The sequence below is a fragment of the Loxodonta africana genome, chromosome 6, assembly GCF_030014295.1.
Source record: "Loxodonta africana isolate mLoxAfr1 chromosome 6, mLoxAfr1.hap2, whole genome shotgun sequence".
NCBI lineage: Eukaryota > Metazoa > Chordata > Mammalia > Proboscidea > Elephantidae > Loxodonta > Loxodonta africana.
In genome coordinates this window covers 34,056,853-34,071,643 of record NC_087347.1, presented here as the reverse complement: position 1 = coordinate 34,071,643, position 14,791 = coordinate 34,056,853, and the positions used below count along the sequence as shown (strand labels likewise).

General features: G+C 35.6%; 1 protein-coding gene and 1 pseudogene across 1 annotated transcript in view; one reads left to right on the top strand and one right to left on the bottom strand.

Moving 5' to 3' along the window:
* Positions 1-14,791, bottom strand: part of ERBB4 (erb-b2 receptor tyrosine kinase 4) — a 1,250,799-nt gene that overhangs the window by 1,010,336 nt on the left and 225,672 nt on the right. The window lies entirely within an intron of this gene.
* Positions 11,773-12,850, top strand: LOC111748893 (small ribosomal subunit protein eS27-like; annotated as a pseudogene).

Genomic DNA, 14,791 nt, shown 5'->3' with positions numbered 1-14,791 from the left:
GCCACCAGTGCCTCCCATTATCTACAAGGATGCCCTTTTGGACTTTATAAAAAGTGTATTTCCTTTTGGGGAGCTATGAGTCACTTGACAATCTAGCTTCAAAGAGCATCTAACCCACAAAGTAGTCTTAAATCAAATCTAATGGCCGTGCCCTTGCAGCAAGCATATCTGAAGTTCTCCTTCTTTTCAGTCATCAATCTTCTTCAGCTGGCATTTGTCAAGCTGCATGGCAACTCTCATTCACACTCAATAAGCTTTCAGGTGAATTTACTTTAAAATCCAGAATGATCCTGTGTAAGTTCCAAATTACTCTTTCACAGAGTTGCACCCAGATAGCCTCTGGCATTCTGATAAAAGTGGTTTGTCAATAAAATGCGGAGTGAAATTGCTTGTTGAGAATGTATGGTGTCAGCTGAGAGACTAGTAGCTGAGCAAGCACCTTCCTAAAACGTAAAGACTTTTTTTTTTAATGGTTAAAAAACACTTGCTTATGTTGGTAATCCAACTCTATTAATGAAAACCATTGAATTGTATGCTTTAAATGGTTAATTGTACGGTATGTAAACTGTATCTCAACAAAGCAGCTAAAACACCACTTGCTTGTTACTGTTGTATGAATAAATGCTATCTCATCAAATACCCTATTTGATTAATACAGCTGCAAATGGGAGGGGGGTTATTTCAGGCAACTATATTGAAGATAAAAAAAAAAATTGATTAATACAGCTGCAAATGGGAGGGGGGTTATTTCAGGCAACTATATTGAAGATAGCTAGATTAAAATCTGAAGTATTTTTCACATCTTGCCATTTGTAATATGTTCTTTATTCAAAATTTTAAAAATTTTGGAGTGAGTATATTTTTCATTCTAAAACATAGACTATATATATACATATATATATAATTGAGAGCCTGAGAAAGATATTCTATGTCCCAATTCACATTTTATCATTATTTTAATGTAAAAAAGAAATGCAAAGCATTCCAGTCATGTACTTCTGTTTCCATCTTTTCCCAATCAATAAAAAATCAGTTTACATAGTCAAAAATATAAATAGATAGAGCCATTGGAAATTTCTTGATTTTACTATTTTCTTTTCAGAATCTTCATTTGAAGTAGTTGAGTAGAACAGCTTTGTGATTAAGGAAAAAAAAAACTTTCATCTCAAGATTTTACATTGATCAAAGAATCATATTTGATCTATAATTCCAGAGCAATAATTCTCAAATTTTGGCAGTCACCTGGAATATAGAACACTTATGGAATGTGTTAAAAATACAGAATGCAAACACAATGCCTGAGACTCTAATGCTCTGGGGCTGAGGTAGGAATGCCCAAATCATCATTTTTAACATTATCTACGTTAATAACCAACTCAGATTATTTGAATTCAAGTGGTATTGAATCATATTTTGAGAAACATCATTTAGTAATTTAGTTATTTTTGCATCACAGTAAATGGCCAAAATATGTATTTAGCCTTAAAAATTATAATTTCACAGAAAACTATAATCACAGATGTTTCTAAATGAAAGGAACTTCAAGAAAGTACCTAATCTAATCTCACATTTTACAGATAAAGGAGTTGAAATCTAAAAGGATAAATGCCATGTCTCAAAGCATGCAGATATAAAGTGGTAAGGTTAGGGCTAGAATTTCTTGTTCTTAACATCATACCATGAAAAAAAAATCTTATTTTCTGTCAGAACTTAAGTACTCTGTCAAAGACTAATTGGTGTTAAAGTTAGGCCCCAAACTTCTCCTGATAAATCCACTTTATCTTTTTGCTTCCTTATGCTATATGCGGAAACCCTGGGCGTAGTGGGTAAGCTGCTAACCAAAACGTTAGTGGCTCAAATCTACCAGGTGCTCCTTGGAAACTCTATGGGGCAGTTCTACTCTGTCCTATAGGGTTGCTATGAGTCGGAATCGACTCGAAGGGCACAGGTTTGGTTTTTGGTTTTTATGCTATATGGGATTATTTTGCCTCAGGTTATCATCAAACCTATTTAAATCAAGCAAACAAAGAAGAAAAACCTTGCATTAACTTATTATTCTTCTTGGGTTAAAACTGTGATTGAATCACAACTCAATTTGGTCTTATACAACTTTTTGTTAAAATTTTGTTAGGTAGCACATTGCTCCTCCGAATGATTGTTTTCCATTACTTGGAGACCCACATATTCACAATACATAATAGTATCTATCATTTGCTGGTGATGGCACCTGCTCTCCTGCCCTCCCTTCTTTTTAAAATTTCTAGGGAATAGGAGTCAAAACTATTAAAAGGCCATCAGATTTCATCAGCATCAAATTTTTAACCTTTTCTGTTTAGTCTCACTCCGTGCCTCTCAATTAGGTAAAAAAAAAAAAAAATCCTTGAATAGAGTAACTCGTGGAAAAAGGGCTTTATGGAATATGGAGCACAGTATTATTTTAAAATAATGTGCAACAGTTCCAAACATACAGGGAACTATCAAAGAAAGATAGTAACAAAACTATAGGTTTTATCCTCACTGAAGATTAAAAACAACGGAAAACTTTCATTGAACATGTGACACAGGTGGACCTAGGCTAAGTGTTTCATTCGCATTTTCATATACTCTTATGTCTTAGGTAGTCTATTATTCCTAGTTTACAAATTAAGGAGCCCTTGTAGTACAACGGTGAAGAACTCGGCTGCTGAGGTTTGAACCCACCATTGGCTCCACAGGAGAAAACACCTGTTGTTTAAGGGCGGAAGAAAGAAGTGGCAGTCTGCTCCCCGTAAAGATTACAACCTTGGAAACCATATGGGGCAGTTCTTCTCTGTCCTATAGTGTCACTATGCTTCGGAATCAACTCTAAGGCACAAAAGATAAAAACAGTTTATAAGTTGTGCATGGTAAATTGTGGCTCAGAAGGTTTTATGTAAGTTACCCAGAGTTACACGGTTAGTAAAGAGCAGAGGCAGCCAACAGCATCTTAGTACTTAACATTTCAGCATATATCGGCTACCAACAAAGCCACTCAGTATAAACTGCATTTTTAAATTTGAGGAGTTTACATTTCTCAAATATAATTACACTTGTAATCAGGCTTTTCTTTCATTTGCTTGTTTTGTAAAATTAGGAAGACAAAATAGCATAACGAGGGAAGAACTTCTACCCAGTGTATTTTTTTATGTATTTGATTTTGTTCCTGCACAAAGGGGTTGCTTTGAATTAGTTATTTCTTTTTCTCAAAATAAATGTTGTTAGAAATAAATTAGGTAACTCTTTATACAAAGAGAAAAAGACAAAAAATCCAGAGAGAAAGAAAAGGAAATGTAACAAGACTACCTTCATGTTGTAAATTTGATTTTAATCTAGAACATTTTGACAAGCGAGAACAAGACAATAGCTGTTTTATATTTTATGGGAAAACTGAAGCTGACTTACTTAATTGGAGTTGAAAAGAGTTGCCTAAAACCCAAGGAGATTGTTATTATGTTATATTAAATAAATCTACTGAACAGAAACAAGTTTCCAAAGGTTTTGCTTGAAAGACTTTTTTTTTTTTTTCATTTATGTCTTGCCAGGTTATTTCTCTCCTGAAGCTGAAATAATGGAAAAGGAGGATGCTGAGGTGAAAGATTCTGACAGCTTTGTTAGTTGATGGCATTTTGCCACATGCCATGGCCAAGCAGAGCCATGAGAACTAATTCTTTCAATTCTTCAACGTTCACTTTGCGTCAGGGCCAGGAATCACAGACATTCCAAACTTCTGATGCAGACTCAATAATCCCAGCTATTACATCATTGAGGACTACGTTATCTCCAACATCTCAGGACCATGAGCTCAACACCACTTCAAGCAGTTCATTTTGTGGAACAAGTCTATTTGCTAGAAACTTCCCCATCATATGGGGTTAAAAATATGTCAACTTATAGTTATTTTTACTTATTGTTTCTATTTTTGCATAGCCCAACAAAGTAAGTCTAATTTATTTTTCATCCATCAGAACCTCCCAATAATAATGGCAAAGGGCCTTCCCTTCTTCAGATGTCTCCATTTTAAACATCCACAGGCCCTTCGATTAACTTCACTTCGGTTTAGTTTGTTCTAACTTGTTTTGTTATCATTGTTATTGTGTTGTTTTTATTTTTGGTTTGAGGTTAATTTCTTTTAAAATAGCACTGGCCCAAGTCTTTCAAATTTTCCAAGTAAATTTAAAATGCAATCTTTTTAATGATAGCTTTGTAGCAAGCATACACATTTAAATCCATGTACAATGGAATCTAGCTATAATTGAATGTAACATAACCAAATGAGGAGACAACTTTACATACGTGGCATATTATTTGTTACAGGAAGCTGTGAATTTTAAATTGAAAACACACATTACATTTCATCCAACCCTTTCAGTTTATATTTGAGAAGACCGAAGCCCAAATACTTACAAGTTATTGTTTTCATGGGCCGATTTCTAAGTAAGTAACAAAAAACTAGCTGGACTATATGAAGAAGAACCAAGCAACAGGATTGGAGGAAGACTCATCAACAACCTGTAATATGCAGGTGACACAACCTTGCTTGCTGAAAATGAAGAGGACTTGAAGTATTAATTGATGAAGATGAAAAACTATGGCCTTCAGTACAGATGACATCTCAACATAAAGAAAACAAAAATCCCCACAGCTAGACCAATAAGCAACACCATGGTACATAAAGAAAATATTGAAGTTGTTTGGATCCTCAATCAACACTCATGAAAGCAGCAGTCAAGAAATCAAACGATGCATTGCATTGGGCAAATCTGCCGCAAAAGACCTCTTTAAAGTGTTGAAGAGCAAAGACGCAACCTTCAGGACTACGGTACACCTGATACAAGCCATGGTATTTTCAATCACCTCATATGCATTTGAAACCTTACAACGAATAAGGAAGACCAAAGAAGAAATGCATTTGTATTATGGTGCTGTCAAAGAATACTGAATATACTATGGACTGCCAGAAGAGCAAACAAATTTGTCTTAGAAGAAGTACAGCCAGAATGCTCCTCTGAAGGGAGGATGAAGAGACTTCATCTCACATACTTTGGACATGTTATCAGTGGGGATCAGTCCCTGGAGAAGGACATCATGCTTGCTAAAGAGTCAGCAAAAAAGAGGAAGACCTTCAAAGAGACAGGTTGTCACAGCGGCTGCAACAATGGGCTCAAACACAGCAGTGATTGTGAGGATGGCACAGGACTGGGCAGTTTTTTGTTCTGTTGTACATAGGGTGGCTAGGAGTTGGAGTCAACCTGAATGCACCTAATAACAACAACAGTAAACTAGAATGTATCTACTTATGCAAATAATTCCAGCCCATTTCTCAAGCCACACCCTTTAATACCTATTTGTTCTCTACGAGTACTAAGCTATCACACTACCAGGATAAATTCATTTGTGGCTCCAAAGCAAGAGGCCAGGAAAACAGAACACACTCATGTTTTCAAGATCTGATTAGGAATCTCAGCATCCTCAACCCCCTCTTCAGACAGTCAGAGTAGGATTTTCCTCAAAATACAGCCCCACCAGAAGCAGTTGGTTCTGCCTCCTAAGGCAGGAGGTGAGGAGGTCTGAATATGTGAAGGTGATAGGGCTATAAATCGAGGTAAGGCAGGAGACATAGGGACTGGAATCCCAGGTGTATGGGATAGTGAAAGGCTATTATCTCCTGACAGGGTCAATCTGCCAGGCAATTTTCCCAGTGGCCTCTTTCTTCTTTTTCCCCTGCAGACGCCAGGAATTAGCCTACCAAATTCCTTACCTACTATCTCAGAGGAATAAAATGCAGTTTTAAGCACAGATCTTTTTTTCCCCTCTAGTACAGTGAACAAATAAGACATTCAGAGAAAATGTACTCTGATCCTCTATTCCCTCACCACCTTCCTTCATAAAATTCTACTGGCAAGGAAAAAGTGAAATGATTTTTAACTGTAGGATTTTTTTTCATTGAAAGGACTGAAAGAAATTGTATCTACCCATCAAAGAACATAAAATTCAGGCTATTATATCCTCAGTCCCAGGAGCTCAAGGGTGGAATGGGTGAGAATGTTTGGGGGTAGGAGCGAGGGTAAGGGAAAAAGTTTGAGGATGTTTATGAAGAAGGTTAGCATTGGGACACAAAAAACAAGAGCTAAGACAAGAAAAAAAAAGGCATCAGTCTTAGGCATTACTCTTTTTTTTTTTTTTTATCCAACTTTTGCCAGCCGTGGTATCAGTTTCTTTTTGGGTCACAGGTAGACAACAGTTACCTGCCCTACATAACATCCCTGTGATGCTGCAAGACTCAAACAGATGGTAAAGTGACTTGAAAATTGTGAAGCACAGCAGCAATACGTTATTATTATTACTTGATAATAAAATCTTAAAAATGCATTTTTATTTATTTGTTTCTAAAACCTAGATATGAAAAGCACCAGTCAGTGCTGCTACCAGAAACCAAATAAAAACTCTCATAGAATTTTAATATGAGATAATTACAACAGCCATATAGATGGATTGTGGTAATATGTGTTCTGTAAAATCTGTGGGCTACTATAAACATGTACTGTTTTCATAATACCATATATGTGCTATGTTATTCTAATTTTATAAGTTTTATGTTTTAACGTTGTATAATTTGACATATTAAGACTTTACTTATGTTTAAAGTTATTATAGAGCAACTAAGTTAATTAACAGATTAATTGAGGGACTACAGATTTACTAAGGTAATAAAGTCTAGCAAATGCCTACCAAATGAATGTTTCCCTAGAAGTCAACAAGGGCATAACTTAATCAAAATCTAATGAAATTTAAGATACTGAACTGTTTTTAGGACAGAATTAAAAATAAAAAACAACAGCAGCAAAATATGTGTCCTTGCTAATGGCAGGGCTAAAATTTCAAAATTTTCCAAACATAATAAGGCATTAGAAACAGTCCTTGGAATTATTCAAAGTGAATGAGATGATTATGTGTGTGTGTCTGTGTCTGTGTGTGTATACACACACATACATACAATACGCACACACAGACACAGACACAGACACACACACACACACATATATATATATATATTTGAATCCACCAGCCACTCCGTGAAAACCCTATGGGGCAGTTCTACTGTGCCCTGTAGGGTCACTATGAGTTGGAATAGACTCTGTGGCAACAGGTTTTTGTATGTATATATACATACATATATATACACATATATGTATATATATACTCACATATATGGAAATATATATATATTGAAAATTGTAAAAAATGAAATGGGACACGTAAACATCTATATTCTAGGTATTAGTGAGCTGAAATGGACTGGTATTGCCCATTTTGAATCAAACGATCATATATTCTACTAAGCCAGGAATCACAACTTAAAGAGGAATGGTGTTGCATTCATCATCAAAAAGAAAAATTCAAGACCTATCCTAAAGTACTACATTGTCAGTGATAGGATAATATATATATGCCTACAAGGAAGACCAGCTAATATGACTATTATTCAAATTTACCCACCAACCACTAAGGCCAAAGATGAAGAAATTGATGATTTTTACCAACTTCTACATTTATCAAATTTTGCAGTCTGAAATTGATGGAATTTGCAATCAGGATGCATTGATAATTATGGTGATTGGAATGTAAAAGTTGGAAACAAAGAAGAAGGATCGGTAGCTGGAAAATATGGCCTTGGTGATAGAAACAGTGCTGGAAATCTCATGATAGAATTTTGCAAGACCAACAATTTCTTCATTGCAAATACCTCTTTTCACCAACTTATAACAACGACTGTAAACATGGACCTCACCAGATAGAACACACAGGAATCAAATCTACTATATCTGTGGAAAGAGATGATGAAAAAGTGCAATATCATCAGTCAGAACAAGGCCAGGTCCAAGGCTCATATGCAAGTTCAAGGTGACTCTGAAGAAAGTTAGAACAAGTCCATGAGAGCCAAAGTACAACCTTCAGTATATCCCACCTGAATTTAGAGACCATCTCAAGAATAGATTTGACCCATTGAACATTAATGACCGAAGACCAGACGAGTTGTGGAATAACATCAAGGACATCATACATGGAATAAAGCAAGAGGTCATTAAAAAGACAGGAAAGAAAGAAAAGACCAAAATGGAAGTGGAAAGAGACTCTAAAACTTGCTCTTGAATGTAGAGTAGCTAAAGCAATAGAAAAAAATGACGAAGTCAAAGAGCTGAACAGAAGATTTCAAAGAGCAGCTCGAGAAGACAAAGTATTGTAATGACATGTACAAAGACCTGGAGATAGAAAACAAAAAGGAAAGAAGAACATGATCAGCATTTCTCAAGCTGAAAGAAATGAAGAAAAAAATTCAAGCCCTGAGATGCAATATTTAAGGATTCTACAGGAAAAATACTAAATGATGCAGGAAGCATCAAAATAAGATGGAAGGAATACACAGAGCCACTGTACCAAAAAGAATTGGTCGATGTTCAACCATTTCAAAAAGGTAACATATGATGAGGAACCAATGGTACTGAAGGAAGAAGTCCAAGCTGCACTGAAGACATTGGTGAAAAACAAGGCTCCAGGAATTGACCGAATACCAACTGAGATGTTTCAACAAATGGATGCAGCGCTAGAAGTGCTCACTCATCTATGCAAAGAAATTTGGAAGACAGTTACCTGGCCAGCTGAGTGGAAAAAAAAAGAAGAGATCCATATTTACGCCTATTCCCCACAAAGGTGATCCAACTGAATACGGAAATTATTGCACAATATTATTAATATCACACACAAGTAAAATTTTGCTGAAGATCATTCAAAAGCAGCTGCCACAGTATATCAACAGGGAACGGCCAGAAACTCAAGCTGGATTCAGAAGAGGACGAGAACAAGGGATATCACTGCTGATGTCAGATGGATCATGGCTGAAAGCAGAGAATACCCAGAAGGATGTTTACTTGTGTTTTATTAACTATGCAAAGGCATTTGACTCTGTGGATCATAACAAATCATGGATAATATTTCAAGGAATGGGAATTCTAGAAAACTTAATCGTGCTCGTGAGGAAACTATAAATAGATCAAGAGGCAGTTGTTAGAAGAGAACAAGGGAATACTTCATGGTTTAAAATCAGGAAAGGTGTGTGTCAGGGTTGTATCCTTTCACCATACTTATTCAATCTGTATGCTGAGCAAATAATAGGAGAAGCTGGACTATATGAAGAAGAACAGGGCATCAGAATTGCAGGAAGACTCATTAACTACCTGCGTTATGCAGATGACACAACCTTGCTTGCTGAAAGTGAAGAGGACTTGAAGCACTTACTAATGAAGATCAAAGACCACAGCCTTCAGTATGGATTACACATCAACATAAAGAAAACAAAAGTCCTCACAACTGGACCAATGAGCAACATCATGATAAAGGGAGAAAAGATAGAAGTTGTCAAGGATTTCATTTTACTTGGATTCACAATCAACACCCATGGAAGTAGCAGCCAAGAAATCAAAAGACACATTGCACTTGGCAAATTTGCTGCAAAGGACCTCTTTAAGGTGTTGAAAAGCAAAGATGTCACCTTGAAGACTAAGGTGGGCCTGACCCAAACCACAGTATTTTCGATTGCCTCATATGCATGTGAAAGCTGGACAATGAATAAGGAAGACTGAGAAAGAAGTGACGCCTTTGAATTGCGGTGTTGGAGAAGAATATTGAATATACCATGGACTGCCAAATGAACCAATAAATCTGCACCGAAAGAAGTACGAACAGAATGTTCTTTAGAATCAATGATGGTGAGACTTCATGTCATGTACTATGGACATGATATCAAGAGGGATCAGTCTCTGGAGAAAGACATCGTGCTTGGTAAAGTAGATGGTCATGTAAAAAGCGGAAGACCCTCAACGAGATGGACTGACACAGTGACCGCAACAATGAGCTTAAGCATAATGATTGTGAGCATGGAGCAGGACGAGGCAGTGTTTTCTTCTGTTGAACAAAAGGTCGCTGTGAGTCAGAATGAACTGGATGGCACCTAACAACAACAACAACAAAAAAATGTATATATATATATATGTATATAAAATAGTTATGGACTTCCTCTGCCCTTAGGAAGCATTATCTAATAAAACTCTGTACTTTGAAACCTGAGCTCTTATTCATACATGTAAAATGGAGGGATATAACCCCAAAATTTAGTTAAGCCTGTTTGATGAGGCAGGAACTGAAGAGTAACTGGTTTAGACTCAGACAGAACTGATTGTGGATCTAGTTATGAGACTTTGGGCAAATATCTCCACCACTCTTGAGCTCCTTTTTACTTTTCTGCATAATAATCGGGCTACTAAAGTTTATTTATATCATGTTGCTGTGAGGATTACCTGTGCATAGGAATAGCACCTAGCTTAATTTCTGTCACCTGGTGGGTGCTCAACAAATTATGTGCTTTCCACTTAAAATCCAGAACCCTTAATCTGCTGAAAAGAAAAAGAAAATGCTATTTTTGAAACAACTTCTTTTTAAAAGTGACTATTAAACATCTTGTTTTGTTGTTGTTGTTAAACATCTTCCAGAATATCTAATCTTGAACTCTCTCCATAGATATTTTAATGCACATACATTTTAGAAGTCATATCGCATTCATTGCATGCCAGGTAACCATCGGGGAAGAGTTTATTAGATGAAAATAAGTCTGTTGTAAAAGATTTCCTTGCAATTATTTCACTGCCATTATCCTGGCCACACGCTCATGCAGTTTTTCAAATTAATATGCTTAGATTACTGAGCGAGTAATCAGAGCAATAGAACTCTATGAAGAACTCAATTACTAAAGAAAATGATCACTCAAGCATTTGAGAAATTGGGGCTACATCTAATTTTGAATAGTGAATCATTATTGATATTATGGAAGCATTCAGTACAAACATTTGGACATGTCGCACTGGAATATAGTGCTTTAAATACACACGGTAAACAGAACTAGCTGCTTGCTAATATCTCTGTTAAATGTTATTCTGCCCAGCTGAAAAAAAAAGAGAAATAATATCAATCTTGAAATCAATATTTAAAAAAATAGGGAGCTGATTGCTTGACTGAATGAAAATTGGATTATTAACTCACATTTAAAATAAACAATTCTAATTTTTCACTTGCGGCAGAGTAATCCTTTATAGTCTGAAGGTACTTATCAATGAAAGAGAATTTAAAAATTGCTTTGCACATATTTCCGTATTAGAAAACTGCTTAGATACTTCCATCAATGCATTTTAATCATTCTATCACCAAAAGACCTCATTCTGAATAAACGTTTATGTATAGAACCATATCCCATGTTTTCCTGATTTAATATTTTTGTCCTACTATTTAGTTAGTGTTTTACCTTCCTGCCCCTTCCCTCCCTCATAATTCTTAATCATACCTTTATTTTCTCCAAATCAGCTGAGCCTAATTGCATCTAATAAAAATTACTTTTTTTTATTTCTGATTTTTATTTAAGATTTAAAGTAAAGGCTACTTTAAGTACTTTGCTATATCTTTTATAAAGCATCTGAATTAGGAGAGATTATATGGAAAATGGGTTGAGTACGTTATGTTCGCTGTTCTTTTTCTGCTTTCTATTGAGGCAAGCAGTGAAAGAAGATCATTCAATAACCAATGACAATCCCTATGAAATACAACAGTCACCAGCTGTGTGGCCCCAGACAAGCCACTTCACTTCACAAAGTGTAATAATATAGCATGATCATTATCATGACAATGACAGTGATGCAGGTACTACCCAATTCCCCAAAATGTTATCAGCACAAAATAAGTTACAGTAACCTAAAAGTGCGGTAGGAGATTATTATGATTCTCTGAGTCCCTTTCTTATTTCTTTATCTTTTGGAGTCATGTACTTCTTTGAGAGTATGATGAAAGATTTGGACCCTTTTCCCAGAAAAAATGAAGACCTGAACAGATAAGACTATTTAATAAAATTTCAGGAGCCATGAACTCTCTGAAGCCTATTCATTGTCTCCTCGGATTAACTCACGGACAGGCTGAGCTGGCAAGAGAATCAACATGCCTTTGGCTAGAGATTTACCATATCCCTCCTTGGAAGAAGAAAGGAAAAAAACAAAAATGAATGACTAGTTCAAAATCCAAATTCTTATTTTATGGATGTAAAATGTCCAGGTAGATATAAGATATCATGGTTTTCAGCCATGCTCAAACAGTGATTCTTTGCTTAGGCTGTTCAACAGTGTTGTGTTACCCTACAGGAGAAAAGCCAGACTCACGGAAGGATGTTCATTTAGAAGAAAGCCGCACTAATATCCATATAACTTCTTGAATTTCCATTATGTCAGGGAATGCCTTATCGGTTCAGTAATTCTAGTTAATCTACCAAGATAATGTAATTAATGTTGCATTTTTGTAAAGTATACGGCAGTGATCTATTTTGGTGTTGCTTTTTTCAATACAGTTTTTATTATGGACAAAAAAAAAATCATTGGTTGCTATGTCAGGAGCCATCTTTCTTCCATACCCCATTCTTTACATTTTCCTTCATCACAAAATCCTGAAATGTTCAAGTATCCATCAATCTTTCTGAATCTCCAGGATAGCCTAAGCCAAAAAGTGTATGGAATTCTCCTAGTGAATCGGTGAATTGTTACTTTTTTTTCCTCTCCTGCTAGACATGAATAAGGAAGCCTGTTGCCAAAGTTGCTTTTGGAAGCCATCTCATGATTACAAACAGAGCCAGGGCTAAGATGAAGCCACATGTAAGTGTATCAGATAACACTGGTAACCCTGTGGGAAAAAAACCTATGCTTCTCTGGGCTTTCTATTATATCAAATAATAAATTTTCTTTACCGATCTTTGACAAGTCAGTTCAGATACCCTTTGCCCGGTGATGCTGCCTCAGACTGAACCAAGCAGAACTAGTCTGTCAGTCCCTTACATTCAAAACATCTAATGCATATAGGGCTTTATCATGTAACTCATCATTGTGTTTAATGCCAGTATTTTAACAAACCCATAAGCAGTTTGGTTAAGCTCATTACTGCATCCCCAGAATAGTGCTGCCACCTAATAGGTATTTTACATGTTTTTGGTGAATTAATGAGCACCAGAATATAACTAATTTAAAAAGGCATAAATGGGAAGAAAAAAAAAAGGCAGATCTTGCTTACATTTTTCCAAATCCTATAATTAGATTTTTAGTACTAACTTCCTTGTTATGAGAAAATTGTGGCAGACTTTTTCATAAAAGAACAACAGCAAAGAATGTTAATATCAGGTTTTCCAAAGTAATATTGGTTATTGTGTGTGAGGGAGTGGGGAATATTGAATTCATCTTAACAAAATTTCTGGAAGATGATCTTTGACAACTTAGGGGGCTGATCAATACTTAACATTCAATCATGTCCCAGGAATTTTTTTTCCCCTTCTAAAGTTTTTTTTTTTTTTTTTTTTTTTAAGTTTTGGTATAACAGTCATACACAAATCATAACTATGGAACTTAAGAAATAAACACAGTTAGCACACCCATGTAACCACTACATAAGCCAAGAAGTAAAATATTACTCGCATCCCAAAAGACCCTCTGGGGCCCCTTCCTCTAGAACACTTTGCAGTCTTTATAATAATTTATTTTCAAAATGACTAAAAGTTATGAATAAATAATGTATATGTGTTTCACGTTAGAAAATGTATTCATGTTTGCAAGGACATATGTTAATTATTCTTAATACACTTTCTACTGTTTAATCCCTTATACCCTTAAACTGTAGTGATTCTTGGTAGGGTGAATCAATCTAAAGACAGTCCTTAAAAAAAGATTTGTAGATTTTAAATCCGAACGTTATCATATGGACTATATTTAAATTCCATCACTGGTCTATTTGTCTTGCTCGTTCCTACAGTGAATGAATTAGGCCTCTGGGGGAAAAAAAAAAAAAAACTTCTCATTTAGAAGGATAAAACTGAGGGAAATGAGAATCATAACAATAAGAAAGAGAGATTAAATCCTGTAGAAATTGGTTAATTGATTGCCTGGCAGTTATAACAGAAATGCTTGAAATCTGAAATCTATCAATTTCTGGTTCTGTTTTTTTGTCTTTTCTTTTTTTTGCTTTTCTACTTAATTAGAAAAAAATGAAACAAAAATGTATTCTTGTTTAGCTGGAACTTTGGGGAAATACATAGAAAGTTGTAGGCAATGAAGTACCAGATGCTTCTTTGTTGCTAAGTTTATCGGAGTTTAGCAGCAAACGTGTTTATATAATGTATCATTCCTGTGTATTAAAATTCTATGGTGAGCTGAGTAAGAGAGCCTGTGAGCAAATGCCATGATACCAAAACTAAGCAAAAATGCAGACAGGAACGAGGGTGTGAATTGGAGTGTCACAACTAACTAAAGGCTCACATTTCTTTGGAGGATAAATATTGATAGACTCCTAAATGAAACATTTTTCCATATTATTTTCCAAATAACAATATTTTTGTCCATGACATTATCAGCCTAATCATAAGGCAAAAACTAAACTTACTTCCAAGATGTGCCAGGTGAAGGGTTCGACTTGTCCACTTTACATCAGACCCTTTGAGAGAACTGGACCGGAGGCCCAAATAGCCAGATTTAATATTATTCTGGTTTTACCCAGAGTATAATCCAGGAACTCTGGCCCCTCAAACTAGGATGTTTTTAGAATCCAAAGAAGTCATTCATATGAATTTTAGACCAAAATTGGTGAATAAGTATGCCTATAAAACATTCTAGGTCACAAAGCAAAAGTAAATTACGTGGAAGTTTGC